This window comes from Perissodus microlepis, chromosome 16 (genome assembly GCF_051167445.1).
Source record: "Perissodus microlepis isolate ML-2025 ecotype Zambia chromosome 16, ASM5116744v1, whole genome shotgun sequence".
Lineage (NCBI taxonomy): Eukaryota > Metazoa > Chordata > Actinopteri > Cichliformes > Cichlidae > Perissodus > Perissodus microlepis.
In genome coordinates this window covers 31,855,089-31,876,701 of record NC_140476.1, presented here as the reverse complement: position 1 = coordinate 31,876,701, position 21,613 = coordinate 31,855,089, and the positions used below count along the sequence as shown (strand labels likewise).

The 21,613-nt window shown below is 41.8% G+C and overlaps 1 long non-coding RNA gene across 23 annotated transcripts in view; it reads left to right on the top strand.

The window, feature by feature from the left end:
* LOC146371229 (uncharacterized) overlaps nucleotides 1-6,256 on the top strand; it is a 28,424-nt gene extending 22,168 nt beyond the window's left edge. For 18 of the 23 annotated variants that reach the window (XR_014797161.1, XR_014797159.1, XR_014797152.1 and 15 more), the window contains one exon: nucleotides 309-6,256. This is a non-coding gene — a long non-coding RNA (uncharacterized LOC146371229). The other 5 variants (XR_014797146.1, XR_014797154.1, XR_014797149.1 and 2 more) reach the window with 5 other exon arrangements.
* Nucleotides 6,257-21,613: the final 15,357 nt, after the last annotated feature.

Below are 21,613 nucleotides of genomic sequence, written 5' to 3'. Positions count from 1 at the left end.
GGAAAGACTCTTTCTTGCACTGAGGTCTGCTTATTGTAAATATCTTGTACTTGTTTTGCACATTTTAATGTCAAAGTTGGTCTTTGTGCTTCTCAGTGTTGGAAAGACTCTTTCTTGCCCTGAGGTCTGCTTATTGTAAATATCTTGTACTTGTTTTAATGTCAAAGTTGTCCTTTGTGCTTTTTCAGTGTTGGAAAGACTCTTTCTTGCACTGAGGTTTGCTTATTGTAAATATCTTGTACTTGTTTTAATGTCAAAGTTGGCCTTTGTGCTTTTTCAGTGTTGGAAAGACTCTTTCTTGCCCTGAGGTCTGCTTATTGTAAATATCTTGTACTTGTTTTTGCACATTTTAATGTCAAAGTTGGCCTTTGTGCTTTTTCAGTGTTGGAAAGACTCTTTCTTGCACTGAGGTCTGCTTATTGTAAATATCTTGTACTTGTTTTTACACCTTTTAATGTCAAAGTTGGCCTTTGTGCTTTTCAGTGTTGGAAAGACTCTTTCTTGCACTGAGGTCTGCTTATTGTAAATATCTTGTACTTGTTTTGCACATTTTAATGTCAAAGTTGGTCTTTGTGCTTTTTCAGTGTTGGAAAGACTCTTTCTTGCACTGAGGTCTGCTTATTGTAAATATCTTGTACTTGTTTTTGCACCTTTTAATGTCAAAGTTGGCCTTTGTGCTTTTCAGTGTTGGAAAGACTCTTTCTTGCACTGAGGTCTGCTTATTGTAAATATCTTGTACTTGTTTTTGCACATTTTAATGTCAAAGTTGTCTTTGTGCTTTTCAGTGTTGGAAAGACTCTTTCTTGCACTGAGGTCTGCTTATTGTAAATATCTTGTACTTGTTTTTGCACCTTTTAATGTCAAAGTTGGCCTTTGTGCTTTTCAGTGTTGGAAAGACTCTTTCTTGCACTGAGGTCTGCTTATTGTAAATATCTTGTACTTGTTTTTGCACATTTTAATGTCAAAGTTGTCTTTGTGCTTTTCAGTGTTGGAAAGACTCTTTCTTGCACTGAGGTCTGCTTATTGTAAATATCTTGTACTTGTTTTTGCACCTTTTAATGTCAAAGTTGGCCTTTGTGCTTTTCAGTGTTGGAAAGACTCTTTCTTGCACTGAGGTCTGCTTATTGTAAATATCTTGTACTTGTTTTTACACCTTTTAATGTCAAAGTTGGCCTCTGTGCTTTTTCAGTGTTGGAAAGACTCTTTCTTGCACTGAGGTCTGCTTATTGTAAATATCTTGTACTTGTTTTGCACATTTTAATGTCAAAGTTGGTCTTTGTGCTTTTCAGTGTTGGAAAGACTCTTTCTTGCAGTGAGGTCTGCTTATTGTAAATATCTTGTACTTGTTTTAATGTCAAAGTTGGCCTTTGTGCTTTTTCAGTGTTGGAAAGAGTCTTTCTTGCACTGAGGTCTGCTTATTGTAAATATCTTGTACTTGTTTTAATGTCAAAGTTGGTCTTTGTGCTTTTTCAGTGTTGGAAAGATTCTTTCTTGCACTGAGGTCTGCTTATTGTAAATATCTTGTACTTGTTTTAATGTCAAAGTTGGTCTTTGTGCTTTTTCAGTGTTGGAAAGATTCTTTCTTGCACTGAGATCTGCTTATTGTAAATATCTTGTACTTGTTTTAATGTCAAAGTTGGTCTTTGTGCTTTTTCAGTGGTGGAAAGAGTCTTTCTTGCACTGAGGTCTGCTTATTGTAAATATCTTGTACTTGTTTTTACACCTTTTAATGTCAAAGTTGGCCTTTGTGCTTTTCAGTGTTGGAAAGACTCTTTCTTGCCCTGAGGTCTGCTTATTGTAAATATCTTGTACTTGTTTTGCACATTTTAATGTCAAAGTTGTCCTTTGTGCTTTTCAGTGGTGGAAAGAGTCTTTCTTGCACTGAGGTCTGCTTATTGTAAATATCTTGTACTTGTTTTGCACATTTTAATGTCAAAGTTGGTCTTTGTGCTTTTCAGTGTTGGAAAGACTCTTTCTTGCACTGAGGTCTGCTTATTGTAAATATCTTGTACTTGTTTTTGCACCTTTTAATGTCAAAGTTGGCCTTTGTGCTTTTCAGTGTTGGAAAGACTCTTTCTTGCACAGAGGTCTGCTTATTGTAAATATCTTGTACTTCTTTTGCACATTTTAATGTCAAAGTTGTCTTTGTGCTTTTCAGTGTTGGAAAGACTCTTTCTTGCACTGAGGTCTGCTTATTGTAAATATCTTGTACTTGTTTTTGCACCTTTTAATGTCAAAGTTGGCCTTTGTGCTTTTCAGTGTTGGAAAGACTCTTTCTTGCACTGAGGTCTGCTTATTGTAAATATCTTGTACTTGTTTTTACACCTTTTAATGTCAAAGTTGGCCTCTGTGCTTTTTCAGTGTTGGAAACACTCTTTCTTGCACTGAGGTCTGCTTATTGTAAATATCTTGTACTTGTTTTGCACATTTTAATGTCAAAGTTGGTCTTTGTGCTTTTCAGTGTTGGAAAGACTCTTTCTTGCACTGAGGTCTGCTTATTGTAAATATCTTGTACTTGTTTTAATGTCAAAGTTGGCCTTTGTGCTTTTCAGTGTTGGAAAGACTCTTTCTTGCAGTGAGGTCTGCTTATTGTAAATATCTTGTACTTGTTTTTGCACCTTTTAATGTCAAAGTTGGCCTCTGTGCTTTTTCAGTGTTGGAAAGACTCTTTCTTGCACTGAGGTCTGCTTATTGTAAATATCTTGTACTTGTTTTTGCACATTTTAATGTCAAAGTTGGCCTTTGTGCTTTTTCGGTGTTGGAAAGAGTCTTTCTTGCACTGAGGTCTGCTTATTGTAAATATCTTGTACTTGTTTTTACACCTTTTAATGTCAAAGTTGGCCTTTGTGCTTTTCAGTGTTGGAAAGACTCTTTCTTGCACTGAGGTCTGCTTATTGTAAATATCTTGTACTTGTTTTGCACATTTTAATGTCAAAGTTGGTCTTTGTGCTTTTTCAGTGTTGGAAAGACTCTTTCTTGCACTGAGGTCTGCTTATTGTAAATATCTTGTACTTGTTTTTGCACCTTTTAATGTCAAAGTTGGCCTTTGTGCTTTTCAGTGTTGGAAAGACTCTTTCTTGCACTGAGGTCTGCTTATTGTAAATATCTTGTACTTGTTTTTGCACATTTTAATGTCAAAGTTGTCTTTGTGCTTTTCAGTGTTGGAAAGACTCTTTCTTGCACTGAGGTCTGCTTATTGTAAATATCTTGTACTTGTTTTTGCACCTTTTAATGTCAAAGTTGGCCTTTGTGCTTTTCAGTGTTGGAAAGACTCTTTCTTGCACTGAGGTCTGCTTATTGTAAATATCTTGTACTTGTTTTTGCACATTTTAATGTCAAAGTTGGTCTTTGTGCTTTTCAGTGTTGGAAAGACTCTTTCTTGCACTGAGGTCTGCTTATTGTAAATATCTTGTACTTGTTTTTGCACCTTTTAATGTCAAAGTTGGCCTTTGTGCTTTTCAGTGTTGGAAAGACTCTTTCTTGCACTGAGGTCTGCTTATTGTAAATATCTTGTACTTGTTTTTACACCTTTTAATGTCAAAGTTGGCCTCTGTGCTTTTTCAGTGTTGGAAAGACTCTTTCTTGCACTGAGGTCTGCTTATTGTAAATATCTTGTACTTGTTTTGCACATTTTAATGTCAAAGTTGGTCTTTGTGCTTTTCAGTGTTGGAAAGACTCTTTCTTGCAGTGAGGTCTGCTTATTGTAAATATCTTGTACTTGTTTTAATGTCAAAGTTGGCCTTTGTGCTTTTTCAGTGTTGGAAAGAGTCTTTCTTGCACTGAGGTCTGCTTATTGTAAATATCTTGTACTTGTTTTAATGTCAAAGTTGGTCTTTGTGCTTTTTCAGTGTTGGAAAGATTCTTTCTTGCACTGAGGTCTGCTTATTGTAAATATCTTGTACTTGTTTTAATGTCAAAGTTGGTCTTTGTGCTTTTTCAGTGTTGGAAAGATTCTTTCTTGCACTGAGATCTGCTTATTGTAAATATCTTGTACTTGTTTTAATGTCAAAGTTGGTCTTTGTGCTTTTTCAGTGGTGGAAAGAGTCTTTCTTGCACTGAGGTCTGCTTATTGTAAATATCTTGTACTTGTTTTTACACCTTTTAATGTCAAAGTTGGCCTTTGTGCTTTTCAGTGTTGGAAAGACTCTTTCTTGCCCTGAGGTCTGCTTATTGTAAATATCTTGTACTTGTTTTGCACATTTTAATGTCAAAGTTGTCCTTTGTGCTTTTCAGTGGTGGAAAGAGTCTTTCTTGCACTGAGGTCTGCTTATTGTAAATATCTTGTACTTGTTTTGCACATTTTAATGTCAAAGTTGGTCTTTGTGCTTTTCAGTGTTGGAAAGACTCTTTCTTGCACTGAGGTCTGCTTATTGTAAATATCTTGTACTTGTTTTTGCACCTTTTAATGTCAAAGTTGGCCTTTGTGCTTTTCAGTGTTGGAAAGACTCTTTCTTGCACAGAGGTCTGCTTATTGTAAATATCTTGTACTTCTTTTGCACATTTTAATGTCAAAGTTGTCTTTGTGCTTTTCAGTGTTGGAAAGACTCTTTCTTGCACTGAGGTCTGCTTATTGTAAATATCTTGTACTTGTTTTTGCACCTTTTAATGTCAAAGTTGGCCTTTGTGCTTTTCAGTGTTGGAAAGACTCTTTCTTGCACTGAGGTCTGCTTATTGTAAATATCTTGTACTTGTTTTTACACCTTTTAATGTCAAAGTTGGCCTCTGTGCTTTTTCAGTGTTGGAAACACTCTTTCTTGCACTGAGGTCTGCTTATTGTAAATATCTTGTACTTGTTTTGCACATTTTAATGTCAAAGTTGGTCTTTGTGCTTTTCAGTGTTGGAAAGACTCTTTCTTGCACTGAGGTCTGCTTATTGTAAATATCTTGTACTTGTTTTAATGTCAAAGTTGGCCTTTGTGCTTTTCAGTGTTGGAAAGACTCTTTCTTGCAGTGAGGTCTGCTTATTGTAAATATCTTGTACTTGTTTTTGCACCTTTTAATGTCAAAGTTGGCCTCTGTGCTTTTTCAGTGTTGGAAAGACTCTTTCTTGCACTGAGGTCTGCTTATTGTAAATATCTTGTACTTGTTTTTGCACATTTTAATGTCAAAGTTGGCCTTTGTGCTTTTTCGGTGTTGGAAAGAGTCTTTCTTGCACTGAGGTCTGCTTATTGTAAATATCTTGTACTTGTTTGAACACCTTTTAATGTCAAAGTTGGCCTTTGTGCTTTTTCGGTGTTGGAAAGAGTCTTTGTTGCACTGAGGTCTGCTTATTGTAAATATCTTGTACTTGTTTTAATGTCAAAGTTGGCCTCTGTGCTTTTCAGTGTTGGAAAGACTCTTTCTTGCACTGAGGTCTGCTTATTGTAAATATCTTGTACTTGTTTTTACACCTTTTAATGTCAAAGTTGGCTTCTGTGCTTTTTCAGTGTTGGAAAGAGTCTTTCTTGCACTGAGGTCTGCTTATTGTAAATATCTTGTACTTGTATGAACACATTTTAATGTCAAAGTTGGCTTCTGTGCTTTTTCAGTGTTGGAAAGACTCTTTCTTGCACTGAGGTCTGCTTATTGTAAATATCTTGTACTTGTTTTTACATCTTTTAATGTCAAAGTTGGCCTTTGTGCTTTTTCAGTGTTGGAAAGAGTCTTTCTTGCACTGAGGTCTGCTTATTGTAAATATCTTGTACTTGTTTTTGCACATTTTAATGTCAAAGTTGGCTTCTGTGCTTTTTCAGTGTTGGAAAGACTCTTTCTTGCACTGAGGTCTGCTTATTGTAAATATCTTGTACTTGTTTTTACATCTTTTAATGTCAAAGTTGGCCTTTGTGCTTTTCAGTGTTGGAAAGAGTCTTTCTTGCACTGAGGTCTGCTTATTGTAAATATCTTGTACTTGTTTTAATGTCAAAGTTGGCCTTTGTGCTTTTTCAGTGTTGGAAAGAGTCTTTCTTGCACTGAGGTCTGCTTATTGTAAATATCTTGTACTTGTTTTTGCACATTTTAATGTCAAAGTTGGTCTTTGTGCTTTTCAGTGTTGGAAAGACTCTTTCTTGCACTGAGGTCTGCTTATTGTAAATATCTTGTACTTGTTTTTACACCTTTTAATGTCAAAGTTGGCCTCTGTGCTTTTTCAGTGTTGGAAAGACTCTTTCTTGCACTGAGGTCTGCTTATTGTAAATATCTTGTACTTGTTTTGCACATTTTAATGTCAAAGTTGGTCTTTGTGCTTTTCAGTGTTGGAAAGACTCTTTCTTGCACTGAGGTCTGCACAAAGGCCAACTTTGACATGAAAAGGTGTAAAAACAAGTACAAGATATTTACAATAAGCAGACCTCAGTGCAAGAAAGACTCTTTCCAACACTGAAAAAGCACAAAGGCCAACTTTGACATTAAAAGGTGTAAAAAGAAGTACAAGATATTTACAATAAGCAGACCTCAGTGCAAGAAAGACTCTTTCCACCACTGAAAAAGCACAGAGGGAAACTTTGACATTAAAAGGTGTAAAAACAAGTACAAGATATTTACAATAAGCAGACCTCAGTGCAAGAAAGAGTCTTTCCAACACTGAAAAAGCACAGAGGCCAACTTTGACATTAAAACAAGTACAAGATATTTACAATAAGCAGACCTCAGTGCAAGAAAGAGTCTTTCCAACACTGAAAAAGCACAGAGGCCAACTTTGACATTAAAACAAGTACAAGATATTGACAATAAGCAGACCTCAGTGCAAGAAAGAGTCTATGCAACAGTGAAAAAGCGCAGAGGCCAACTTTGACATGAAAAGGCGTAAAAACAAGTACAAGATATTTACAATAAGCAGACCTCAGTGCAAGAAAGAGTCTTTCCAACACTGAAAAAGCACAAAGGCCAACTTTGACATTAAAACGTGTAAAAAGAAGTACAAGATATTTACAATAAACAGACCTCAGTGCAAGAAAGACTCTTTCCACCACTGAAAAAGCACAAAGGCCAATTTTGACATTAAAAGGTGTAAAAACAAGTACAAGATATTTACAATAAGCAGACCTCAGTGCAAGAAAGTGTCTTTCCACCACTGAAAAAGCACAAAGGCCAACTTTTTGTTAAATAGTGGTGTAACGGATCACGGTTGATTCGTAATCCGAACGATCACACTACACGGTTTGGCACGCACGTGATCCGAAGATTCGAAAAAGAAAAAAAAAAGTATGTGTATGGTGCGCGTGGTGGGTCTGTCAAGCGGTAGTTATGGTCAGCGCTAGCGGTCCAAGTGGAGGAGCAGAGGAGTTTGCGGTATTTAAGCAGGTCTTTGCTGCCCAATCCGACCGGGCTAAAGCTATTACAAAAGCTATTGGGGTGTTTAGCTGCAGACGGGAGTCCATTTTTCGTTTTGCAAAACAAGGGGTTCAAACTATGATGAACGTGCTTGAGCCACGCTATGATATCCCGTTCGCGTCCACTCTAGTGGCAAGATCGTTCCAAGCATGTATGAGTAGGAAAAGATTTAAGTTGTGGCTGAACTGTCTCGGGCATCTTCTGTTGCCCTAACTACTACAAATGGGTGGACCTCCAGGGCAACGGAAAGCCACGTGACCGTGACAGCTCATTATATCACAGCGGAGTGCGATATAATGAGCGGTATGTATTATTTTAGGGTCTACCTTACAATATAAAGCGCCTTGAGGCGACTGTTGTTGTGATTTGGTGCTTTATATTTGGTAATTCAAGATTCTGAGGTCCCGCAGCCTCATAGCAGCAAGGGCTGCGTCTACACACCTGGTGAAGGTTTGGGGTGCCAGGGAGATGCCAAAGTGGAGGACATGGATCTCGAAGATCCGCCCCTCAAACCCGAATCTGTGGAACCGGCAGTGCCCCTGACAGATAGGGATCTGGAAGTAGGCATTGTTACAGAATAAATATATATTCTTAGTGCTTATTTTCTGTTTATATTGTTTTAGAGAGGCCAGTGTAGTAAAACGCCACGTTGAGTTATAATGTGTGTGAAAGGTCACAGAGTTCTGTCTAAGACAGGAAACCGTTGCAAAGGAACAGGATGTAGACAGGAAGTGAAACTAGGTAGAGTGCAGAGCAGGAGTTGTTTTGATTGAAACTATGTGTGACCATGTGTGACGTATAACAGAACTATATTACACGCAGTTGGCGGGTAATGCTTTAGACCTGTTGATGCTTGCTAGCGTATGCAGCTCTCCTTTTCCGGAAATGTAGAATAAAGATGATTTTTGAGCTTTGACCACAGAGTCGGGGTCTTTCTCTGTCAGTAAAAGAATATCAAAGAACTGGATTTGATAGCATCCTTCAGATTGATCGTGGTATATCAATCCCCTGCATTGATGGCCTGACGCAACCTGGGGACCGTCAGTATCCCAGGGTGAGAGGAGGCAGACAGCAGCGGGGCTTTTCTCCCACTGCTTCCTGGTCCCCAAGTGGGACGGGGGTTTTCGTCCCATTCTGGACCTCAGAGGCATCAATTGCTATTTCAGGAAGCAGTGGGAGAAAAGCCCCGTTTGGCGGTCCCCAGTGTCTACCTCCTGTATGGCTCTCTTTGCCAGAAGTGTCGCCAGTTCCTTCCGCAGCACCAGGGCCTGCTCTGGGTCGCCCACAGAGGTGAAGGTCGGGACGGTAGTTACAGGGGGTCTGCGGCAAAACTGCAGCCGATAACCCTGGGTCATGGTGGCAATAACCAGGCGATAACCCAAGTGTCCACCCCCAGGGCTGATCAAGGGGGGGGGGCTGGGTGACCTGGCTCCAAGAGATGTCAGGAGGGAGGGGGCGGTGGAGGACGGCTGAGCCACATGCCACGACCAAGGAGGGCGTCATACCCCGTACATATGGAATATGTAACGGCGTGGAGAGATAGTCTCGATATGATAGAGAACAACTTTTAGGGTATCTTAGTTTTATTTTTATCACCTTTTGCATTTTTGTTTCTGCTTGTAGTTATCTTTATAGTTTATTCCCTGAATTTTATTTAATCCTTTCTCCATTGTGGTTTCTGTTGTTTAGTCTTCAGAATTATTTAATGAATAAATACACATTTTGTCACAGATGGAGTAGCAAACGTGTGGAGTTTGTGAGAGAAGGACCCAAACGCAGGTACTGGCTTGGATGTGAGCAAACTTTATTTTCACAAGTTGAGGAGACAGACTGACGTGGCGATGGGAACAACAGGAACTACAAAAACTTAAATTGGGAAAACCTACAAATGAATCAGAAACCGCAACTCACAGAATGACATGCAGGGAGAAACTTGTATACACACAGGAGCAATCCAGGAATGGGAGACAGGAGGGAAACACAGCTGGGAAAAATCAGAGCTGACGAGACAAGGAGAAGCAAAACCAGACACACTATACACAGGACAGGGACGATCAAAGTAAAATAGGAAATACAACAGGTATGCACAGACAACAGGGAGGGAACACAGAGATGTAGGACAGAAACAGAACAGAGACTTAACAACTATAAAATTTAATACAAACAGAAGACCATAATTCACAGAATAAACTTGACCGAAAAAACACAAAATACTGGGTCAAATGCATCTAGAGACTTACGCAGAAATTTGGTCAGATGTATATAAAAAAGCATATTGGCACACAGTGTGTGACAGTCGGATTGGCGCACTGCACCTAAATGTTTCATTTCAGCTCGGTGCCATAAGTCTTCCCTATGTCTCCACATGGCGGATTGAAAAGGTTATTGTTATGAAGATTTTAAACAATGGGAAGAATTACAAACTATTCTCAGAATCTCCACTTCCTGGTGGAGCTTCATGGTGAGTGAGACATCTGAAGAGGAGTTTATGTGTATTTTTCTTCTGCTTTAAACTGACTAGAATGAACTAAGGGATTGACAGGGAACCCAGACTGAAAATCTTTTGTTGGTTTGTTTGTTTCTTTTGTTTTGTGTTGTTTACTGAGATTTATGAGCCTGTTATGAGCTGAGAACTTCAGTGTTAAATAAATCGCTTGGTGGTTACAAAGTATATTGAGCTGGATTTCGTTTAATGTTTAGAGTGGTCTGAAAGAGCTCAAGCATCCCTTGTGCATGGTTTGCAAAACAAACTAGGGTTCATCTTATGTGTCTGCAGAGAAACCTGATTGGCACCCCAGAAGAGGCAACTCATTGTCGAACCTCCTTGGCAAGCAAACGGGCACATAAAAAAGTGGCATCCTGGATGGGACGCTGGCTTGGGAGAATAGCAAGCAGTATTGAATGTAGTTATTGGTTTTGAATAATGGTTACTGATAAGTGAAAATAGATGAGGAAAGTCGAGATCAAACGGCCTTCATCTGTCTCTTTGGTTTGTATCAGTTCGAGGTAATGGCATTTGGACTCAAGAATGCAGCCACTAACTTCCAGAGACTGATGGAAATATTTCTGGGGATTTGCAAGGGGATGACATTATCATCTACTCCACCGCTCTGCAACAGTATACTTCAGACATCCATGCTGTCCTGGATAAACTACGTGAATCTAAGTTAACTGTCAAAATGACAATGTTTTGGACCTACCTTAGGTTTTTGGGACACACAGGCTGTATCCCAATTCAGGGTCTGCAGCCTTAAAGGCCGCATTTTAAGGCCGATTACGTCACAGCGACACGACTAAGGCTGTCCCAATTCAAAGGCTGCTCGAAATGCGGCCCTCAAATGCGTCCTTCATTTCCCTGAATTTTAAGGATGTGGCGGTGTAGACTTCGTGGCCCAACGTATCCCAGAATGCATAGCGCGGCGGTGGGTGTGGATAATTTTGCCGAAAAAAAACGGCGGATGAGGGGCGCCCGAAGAGTAAACTTTAAGTAAGTACTGAATATGATGTCACTTATTTATGTGCAAATGTTTAATAACGAAGAACATTAAAACATTCCTGTTGGCCACATGTCGGCAAAGTTATGTGACATTAGTGACGTTTGTACTAACTTTGCTTTAAAGCCTTTACTTTAAAATATACGCTGTTCAATAGCTGAGCTTAATCTTACAGAGAATGATCAAAGCTCATGTAGAAACAAACAAACAAATGAACAAAAGATTTTCTCCTTCATTTCTGTCAAACAAAGCTGTATGAAACGTTTCCAGCTGTTAGTATCATGGTTGCTAGGCAACCTGGGCAGCGCAACGGAGGCTAGACCGTCCCATTTCACAAGCCTCGCACTTCTGGCCTTAGTGGTCTTTGAGTACACGGCCCTTGTGGACCGTTAAGGCTGCAGACCCTGAATTGGGATACAGCCACAGTTTCTTCTTCAGGGGTGGAAGTGGATCCTGAACAATCCTGAAAAAAAAGATTTCCCTTCTCCTTGAAACATAAAGTAGCTGCAGGTGTTCCTGGGAATGGCATGAGCAGTGTTGGGTAAGTTACTTTAAAAAAGTAATTAATTACTAATTACTTAATCAATATTGTATTTAAAATACTTATCTAATTACTGTGTCTGAACTTAATTACTCAATAAGTAATTTAACTAAATGCTTCTTAAAATCCCTCTAAACCTTGAGTGGGCAACAATAGAAATTAAACTCTTTAAATAATAAATACATTTTTTTTTAAAGACAGAGACTCTACAGTACGCAGCGGTAGCATCTCTTCCACAATGTAGCCTGCAATCATTTTTTAAGCTCACCTTCAGACGCTTTCTGTGCTGCTGAAGTAAAATCAAGTTTTGCCTGCTTAGCAGGAGTTGCCGCGGTGTTATCCATGGATGATGAACAAGAATCACTCAGAAGTGTTCGTCTATGCTCTCGTGTCAGGCGCTTCAGCAGATTACTCGTGCTATTAACAGCAGCCGATAGTTTTTTCTCCCCAGGACATAGCTTACATATTACTGTAATGTTCTTGTCTGCTTGTTTCAGAAAAGTGAAGAGACGGGAATATGTCCATTTCATAAAACAGCCACTCGCTTCAGCCGAGTCCGACATCTTCTGCTCTAGAATACAACTGTGCAGCAAACTGGCGCGAAATGACGTACAGCTGCACTACAGCGATGTTAAAGCGGCAGAGTTTACTTCTACGTTTAGAAGACAAATTATTGAAATTAAATAATGATATTCAGCGAGTTTAATTATTTTACAATGTAACACAAGTACATTGTAAGTAACTGTAATTAAAATACCTAAAAATGAACAGTAATCAATTACTCTACTTTTTCAGTGGAAAAGTAATTTAATTACAGTAACGCGTTACACCCAACACTGGGCATGAGTGGTACCAACAATTTTTGCCCCAGTTCTCACAGCTCACAGAACCACTGAATCCCAGAAGCATAAAGAAACAAAATTCATTTGCACTCCCAGGTGTTAAACTGCTTTTAAAAGCATAAAACAACAACTAGTTTCTCCACCTGTACCAGGGTTAGGGTTACCAGGTCACTCATTCATTGTCTATGCAGATGCCAGTGACGTAGTATTGGGTTCAGTGCTGGCTCAACCAATTCGACTCCAATACAGAACAAGAATGTCTTGCTGTCACCTGGTCCTTGGAAAAATTACCCTACTATCCAGAGGGTCGACATCTTACCATAGTCTCCCAGCATTTTTCTTTTGTCTGTATTCATAAACCCAGTACAAGGTTAATTTGTTGGGCTCTTTGCCACCAGGAGTTGTCTTTTACGGCGGAATACAAAAAAGGCAGGTTTAACACTATGCCATGACCATCATGACTGATCTTTCTAGAGCTTATATGGATGAGTCACAGCCCTGTGCTATGGTACTCTGTTCCAAAAAAAACACTACCCTTCTGAAAATCACTGCTGAGGACATTTAGAAAGCTCACCAGGAATATTTTTGTTGTCCAAAATCTATATGACAAAATTGTGGAAAAGAGTAAAATGAAAGAAAATTCTACCTCAAAAATCATTCTTGTGGAAGATAAGGTTTACAACGTAGTTCAGCTACCCCATAAAACCCTATATCAAGTCCATGTTACAGCTTTCCTCCATCAACAAGTATTTCATTACTTCGACAATAATCTGGTACAGTCCCAATCAAAAGTTTAAGACCACTTGAAAAATGGCATGAAAATCATATTTTGCATGGTTGGTTCTTAACAAGGTTTGAACTAGAGCTTCAATATGCAAGAAGAAATGTTAGTGATACAAAACATTTTTTTCAGCACTCAATTTATTGAAAACATTGCTTAAACTGAAACGGGCTGATAATGGAAAAATGGATGGCTGGAAGTAGGTTTCCTTAACCTTATAGCCAGTTTCAGTCATTTGTATAATGACCGAAACTGACACCACTGACTAACAATGGCCTGTGAGGTCATGATGATTATGACTATGAGTACCATACACAGAGAGTTGGGGGATGGCTGCAATCAGAGCACTGTAAGATGGTACCCTCTTACCCTCTCTGAACAGAGGAGACCCACTCTTCGTGTTTCAGGGTAGATTTGCCAGTTCATAAAAAATGTGGCTTGGAATCCAGCTCCTTTATTGAAATTAAGCGCAAATAACACTTCAGCTCCTGTTTCTATGTAAAGTGTAACAAGAAATAAATTAGATAGTAAAGAGATCGTGATCTGCTAAACATATAATGTAACATATATTTGGACATGAACTTATTTTCCTGCTGCTAATTTCTTAAACATAATACAGAGAAATGAGTACTTAAAATAAACATAATCTAAAACAACCATGAGGCCTCAATACCTTACTGCTTGCTATACATATACACAGTGCATCCACTGAAATCCATGTGAATGCCTTCATTTCCTCCATGCTGATATTGGAGAAGGTACATATTAGCGTACATCTTTCCCAATCTTACACTGCTGTGATTGTAGTCATTCCCCACCTCTCTGTGAATGGTACTCATAACCACAGGTGGGAAAAGTGCAGACATTCTGTATTTAAGTAGAAGTACAGGTACCTGTGTTAAAAAAAAATACTGCAGTATTAGTTGAATTACTGAATTAACTTCTTTATGCAAGTAAAAGTGACAAAGTACCTAAACAGGAAAATGGGTACAGTCAGGGGTTAAAGTGCAATCTGCCATGTGGGGGGAAACTGTAGTCTTGTCACAACTAACAATAACTTCTAATGTGAGCTCTAGTAGATTTTCTTTGTGTACATGCTGTAATCTGCTGACCTACTGCTCTTTGTGGATTTACACAAATGAATTTGCCAACATGTACAGTTTCATGAGCCAGCTTGGCTGAGTTCCATTTTCTGCACTAACAGTAAACTTAATAATGTCTTTACACAAGACTATAGTTGGTAAAAATGGGGAATTCACATTTATTTTCACTGCTGTAAAAATAAAACAGCGTGATTCTAGCTTTGTTTGTTAGTGTGTAAAACAAATCTGACAACAACTCCCAGAAAGCTCAAACTAAGGTGACCCAGCCCCCAAACAACTACAAACCTTTGTGGTTATCACAGCAAGCAGTGTTTTGTGCTTAATTACTAAGCAATTTAAACAACCTAATATATGTTAACAGGGTGAAAATAGTGTTTGCTGAAAGACGTATGTCTTAAGGCAGCTGCAAACGCGCTGACAAAGCGCAGAATAAACAGAGAAATGTAAATATTTCCTGCCAGCAGGTGTCGCTCAAAGCGGGAAGTTTCCGTTTCGGTGGGATCACATGACTGTCTATGTCCGGGTGAGAGGTGAGGTTCTTGGTTTGAATACGCTGACAACGCCAGTTTGTGTTTAGACTCTTAATGCTTAACAACTGTCCTTATAAACAGGACATTTGCTCAATGACTGAAAGCAGCCCACTGACAAACAGCTGTGAGGTCAGTTTCTTGATCAACAACGATGGAGGAACGGTCATGAGTACCACTCACAGAGAGTTGGGGAACGGCTGCAGCGATTGTAAGATGGTGAAAGACGTACCCTTAGACCTCCTCCTCAATTCAGAGATGTTCTTTTAAACCAGCGTTCCTTTTATATACATGTATAAATAAGAACTTAATGAAGAACTTAATAAGCACATGGCAAGCTTAATTTCTTAAGAAACATGTCAGTAGAGTGATCTTTATCCAAAAGTGGAAATAATATTTGGGGCCAAACAATTACACAAAAAACAGAAATCTTAGAGAGAAAACCTGAGTTAACTGAAGCGCAGACAGCTTTAATTTAAAGGTATTACTTCAGCTGAGCAGGAATTACAGTCAGCTTTATACTGATGTGCCAAAATGCTCTGAGTGTATCTGTTATTAATAACTATCATTTGTAGATTAGTAAAAGGTTTTTTTCTTGACTTATTTTAAATTTTTGCACTATTTTTGGAATTTATTTATTTTTTAATATATCTTTGATTCACTTTCCCTTGCTGACCCTTTGCCACTGTAACGTGAATTTCCTCAGTGCGGGATTAGTAAAGTCTGTGTCTAAGCTTAGGTTAAATTTTCATTATAAAAATAATGTAAAACTATCAATATTTCTAATTTGCAATAAAGACTGTGGCATGCATAAGTGACATATTTTCACCATTTGTAAGCCCGAAGAGTGATGGTCAATGAAGCCTGTGCATGTGTGTTACACAATACCAGTACTACAACTACTACTACTAGTACTGCACAAGGGCCTTGGAGGGTCATATTGCAGCAGGGGTTAGAGGTCAGACACCTGGGGTGTGCAGATCGGGGGTGGAGACTAACAACCCCAGCTCGTAAGGAAATTCTAACATCCAGGTGCTACACGGTGTTGCAGCTGATCAAGAGTCATAAAACACACCCATCTTTTGGAAGTGATTGCTAGTTTTGTTGGGTTTTCTTTAGAGACAGAGGGAGGGAGAGAGATCAGGTCAATCTTTAAAAAACGGGACTTTCAGAGCTCCTGATATGTGGAGCGGTCTTCATTGAAACATGGGTTAACCCTGTTTTTGGCACCAAGTGTTGAGATGTGACCATAAAAAACTGCAAATTCCTGCATTTACACTGGAGAGCAAAGAAAAGTGAGATGATGCTTGAACTTTGAAAATCACTTTATCCATAAAAACCACATAGACAGACATGAAAAAGATGTGTCTGTAAAGCTAATGTTAACCTCTGAGCGCTATAAGACAGACTGTGTCTGCTATCACAAACAGTCTGTTAATCATGAATCATGAAAGTGCTTCTTACTTTCTAGATTCGAGTGGAACCTTGAATGTTAAAGTTCACTTCCTGTCTGTGTGATGATTGTATTTTTTATTACCTGAGCTAATGTGAATGTTGTAAAAGCACCGTGCCTGAAAAGGAGAAGAGCACATTTGGGGAAATGGTGCTGTAAGTTTTCTGCCTTTGAGAAAAGAAAAACAGACGTTATAAACTCCTCGACATATAAGTCAAATAAAAAAACAAATAAGATGTAATAGTAACTAAAACCCCAAATTTTAATTGAGTCATTTGATTTATTCTAAACTGGAAAATTACTTTCTGTCCACCATCTTTGTGACAAACAGTCTCACACACAAAGTGATGTTAGCCGGTAAAACTGCTGCAGAACAGCTGGTCAGGACTTGTGTTTATCTGGAGGGTCTGCAAAGCTGCATTGGTTGATTTCAAAAGGTGTGTGATTCAGAAGGCCCTAAAATCAGTTACCTTTCTCACTGGTCAGATCAAAACCATCCCCTGGTATATCGTTAGCTGAAAGGTCAGTCCTCTCCACTTTTTTTTTCCATTGGTTGATGCTAGAGCCTCCCTGTCTCTTAATTGGTTTATTGAAGGCCCACAGAGGAGCTCCAGGTCGTGGCTCAACCCTCAGTGATGGTTCTTGTCATTAGGTGAAATTTAGGCAGGTGAGAACTTCAAGTCTCTCTCCGATTGCTGGTTTAAATTGTTTTATTAGTGGTTCAGGGAGGAGTCCCAGCTCTGAGCTCAAACCGTCACTCTAAGGTCTTGTTATTTGCCCCAGACTTGCTGCGGTGTGGAGATGCACCTGTCTCACCAGAATCTCGCTTCAACAACTCCAGCAACAACTGTTCTGCTCGCCTGACCACCATGGCCTCTCGTCTTTGGAACACTCTCCCACTCCACAATCGCAGCACTGATGCTCTCACCAAGTTCTGTGTCCATGTTTATTCATTCTGTTTCCCAGTCGTGTCTCTGGCTCCCTCTGATCCCTGTGTTCAATCAGTCTTTGTCTTCAAATGCGACAATCTGTAATTTGGTAATTCACTTCAGCTTTAATTTAACATGTAAAAGAATAAAGAAAAAAAAGAATATCTATCTATCTATGTATCTATCTATTTATCTATATATATACATACATATATATATTTACATGCCTTTGGAGTGGAGGGTTGCAAGTTCAATTCCCGCCTGGGGTGTCTGTATCCAGTAAGGGTCCTAAGGCTAGACCCCCCATGCTAAGCGAGCCTACCGCAGACATGAGCGAGACAGACAAAAAAGCATCCAAGTTTTTTGTAGTACAACTCAAAAAAGAAAGAAAGAAAATTCAAAAGACAAGTCACTTCAATGAGCGCCGCAAAACATGTTTAAAAAAAACCCATTTGAAACGGACATCAGTTTAATTTTAAGGAAACAACCAAACCCTTAATCTTACCACCCAAATGCCCAAAGACACATGTTAAAGAAAAATAAACACTTGTCATCATTTGATCCAGCTCTAAAAGTCCTTTACCGTAGCACAAATTCATTCATGCCAGGCATGAAGGCATGCCGGCTCGGACATCAACAAGGTCCGCGTCAGGTGTTGAGGAACCAGGGCATCCTGATGAGAAGTGGGCTACTGGAACAAGAAGGCATCGGTGGGCAAGAGACGAAAACAGGGCGTTGTTGGAATGCTACTACGCAAGTAACCCCGGCGGAAGGGGCTACATGAATAGGATGAGGGACCTATGGATTCTTCGATACCCAACATCCACAATGATGGCGAAACAACTAGTAGCTCAGTGTTCCAACGTTCGAAAGAAGGGACTGCTCTCACAGCTAGAGATTGATGAGGTACAACATAAATGCTATGGCAAGGAGGAGTCAGGACGCCACGTCAGCAGGCAACGCAGGCTCTGGTGAAATGTAGATGGCCTCAGAGAGCAGCACAAGCCCTGGTGAAATGTAGATGGCCTCAGCCGGCAACATACGCCCTGGTGAAATGTAGTTGGCCTCAGCCAGTAGCACAGGCCCTGTTGTAATGTCGATGGCCTCATCTAACAACACTGGCCCTGGTGAAATATGGATGGTATTGGTAAGCACCACACACCCTGGTGAAATGTGGATGGCGTTAGTCAACACCACTGGCCCTGGTGATATGTGCATGATATCGGCCAGCACCACAGGCCCAGGTGTAATGTGGATGGCATCAACGAGCAGCAGAGGCCCTGGTGGGGTGAAGATGGCCTCACAGGAAGCACTGTCCCTGGTGTAATGTGGATGGTAGTAGCCGGCATCACAGGCCCTGGTGTAATGTGGATGGCCTCAGCCAACAGCAAAGGCCCTTGTGTGGTGAAGATCGCCTAACAGGAAGCATGCTTCCTGGTGTAATGTGTATGGCCTCAGCCAACAACGGTGGCCCTGGTGAAATGTGGATGGTATTGGCAAGCACCAAAGGCCCTGGTGTAATGTGAATGTCCTCAGCCAGTAGCACAGGGCCCTTGTGTATTGTGGATCACATTAGCCAGCAACACAAGCCCTGGTGAAATGTGGATGGTATCAACGAGTAGCACAGGCCCTGGTGTAATGTGGATGGCTACAGAGGGCAGCACAGCCCCTGGTGAAATGTAGTTTGCCTCGGCCAGAAGCACAGGACCTGGTGTGGTGGAGATGGCCTCACAGGAAGCACTGGCCCTGGTGTAATGTGGATGGTATCAGCCAGCATCACAGGCCCTGGTGTGGTGAAGATGGCCTCACAGGAAGCACTGGCCCTGGTGTAATGTGGATGGTATCAACCAGCATCACAGGCCCTGGAGTGGTGATGAGTACCTCACAGGAAGCACTGGCTCTGGGGTAATCTTGATGGCCACAGCCAACAACACTGGCTCTGGTGAAATGTGGATGGTATTGGCCAGCAGCACAGGCCCTGGTGTAATGTGGATGGCCTCAGCCAACACCACTGGCCCTGGTGTGTTGAAGATGGCCTCACAGGGAGCACTGGCCCTGCTGAAATGTGGATTGCATCAGCCAATATCACAGGCCAGTGTGTATTGTGGATGTCATCAGCAAGCAACACAGGCCCTGGTGAAATGTGGATGGTAACGGCCAAAAGCACAGGAACTGGTGTAATGTACATGGGATCAACGAGTAGCACAGGCCCTGGTGAATTGTAGTTGGCCTCAGCCATGAACGCAGGCCCTGGTGTGGTGAATATGGCCTCACAGGGAGCAGTGGCCCTGGTGCAATGTGGATGGCCTCAGCCAGCAACGCAGGCCCTGGTGTGGTGAAGATGGCCTCACAGGGAGCACTGGCCCTGGTGAAATGTGGATGGCATCAGCCAGAAACACAGGCCCTGGCGAAATGTGTTTGGTATCGGCAAGCATCACAGGCCCTGGTGTAATGTGAATGGCCTCAGCCAGCACCACAGGCCCTGGTGTGGTGATGATGGCCTCACAGGAAGCACTGGCAGTGGTGTAATGTGGATCGCCTCAGCCAACAACACTGGCCCTTGTGTATTGTGGATGTCATCAGCCAGCAACACAAGCCCTGGTGAAATGTGGATGGTTTTGGACAGCACCACCGGCCCTGGTGTAATGTGGATGGCATCAGCCAGTAGCAGGGGGATTTGTGTATTGTGGACGGGATCAGCCAGCAACACACGCCCTGGTGAAATGTTGGTGGCCTCAGCCATGAACACAGGCCCTGGGGAAATGTAGATGGCCTCAGCTGGCAACATACACCCTGGTGAAATGTAGTTGGCCTCAGCCAGTAGCACAGGCCCTGTTGTAATGTGGAGAGCCTCATCTAATAACACTGGCCCTGGTGAAATATGGATGGTATTGGTCAGCACCACACAACCTGGTGTAATGTGGATGGCATCAACGAGCAGCAAAAGCCCTGGTGTGGTGAAGATGGACTCCCAGGAAGCAATGGCCCTGGTGTAATGTGGATGGTATAAGCCGGCATCACAGGCCCTCGTGCAATGTGGATGGCCTCAGCCAGCACCACAGGCTCTGGTGTGGTGATGATGGCCTCACAGGAAGCACTGGCCGTGGTGTAATGTGGATGGAATCCTCCAGTAGCACAAGCCCTTGTGTATTGTGGATGGCATCAGCCAGCAATGCAGGCCCTGGTAAAATGTAGATGGTATCAGCTATCAGAACAGGCCCTGGTGTGGTGAATAAGGCCCCACAGGGAGCACAGGCCCTGGTGCAATGTGGATTTCCTAAGCCAGCAACACAGGCCCTGGTGTGGTGAATATGGCTTCACAGGGAGCAGTGGCCCTGGTGCAATGTGGATTTCCTAAGCCAGCAACACAGGCCCTGGTGTGGTGAAGATGGCCTCACAAGGAGCGCTGACCCTGGTGTAATGTGGATGGCATCAGCCAGTAGCACAGACCTTTGTATATTGTGGATGGCATCAGCCACCAACACAGGCACTGGTGAAATGTACTTGGCCTCAGCCAGAAGCACAGGCACTGGTGTGGTGAACATGGCCTCACAGGAAGCACTGGCCCTGGTGTAATGTAAATGGTATCAGCCAGTACCACAGGCCCTGGTGAAATGTGGATGGTATTGGCACAGCACAAGCCCTGGTGTAATGTGGATGGCCTCAGCAAACACCACTGGCCCTGGTGTGTTGAAGATGGCCTCACAGGGAGCACTGGCCCTGGTGCAATGTGGATTGCATTAGCAAATAGCACAGGCCCTGGTAAAAATGTGGATGGTAACGGCCAAAACCACAGGCCCTTGTGTAATGTGCATGGCATCAACGAGTAGCACAGGCCCTGCTGAAATGTAGTTGGCCTAAACCTGAAACACATGGCCTGGTGAAATGTGGATGGTCTCAGCCATAAGCACAGGCCCTGGTGTCGTGAAGATGGCCTCACAGGAAGCACTGGCAGTGGTGTAATGTGGATGGTATTGGCACAGCACAGGCCCTGGTGTAATGTGGATGGCGTCAGCCAGCACCACAGGCCCTGGTGTGGTGATGATGGCCTCACAGGGAGCACTGGCCCTGGTGCAATGTGTATTGCATCAGCCAGTAGCACAGGCTCTGGTAAAAATGTGAATGGTAACGGCAAAAACCACAGGCCCTTGTGTAATGTGCATGGCATCAACGAGTGGCACAGGCCCTGGTGAAATGTAGTTGGCCTAAACCTGAAACACATGGCCTGGTGAAATGTGGATGGTCTCAGCTATAAGCACAGGCCCTGGTGTTGTGAAGATGGCCTCACAGAGAGCACTGGCCCTGATGAAATGTGGATGGCATCAACGAGTAGCACAGACCCATTTTTTCGTGGATGGCATCAGCCAGCAACACTGGCCCTTGTGTATTATGGATGGCATCAGCCAGCAACACAGGCTCTGATTAAATGTAGTTGGTCTAAGCCAGCAACACAGGCCCTGGTGTAATGTAGATGACATCAGCCAGCAACGCAGGTTCTGGTGAAATTTAGATGGCCTCAGAAAGGAGTACAGGCCCTGGTGTGGTGAAGATGGCCTCAGAGGAAGCAGTGGCCCTGATGTAATGTGGATGGCATCAGCCAGAAGCACAGGCCCTTGTGTGGGGAAGATGGCCTCA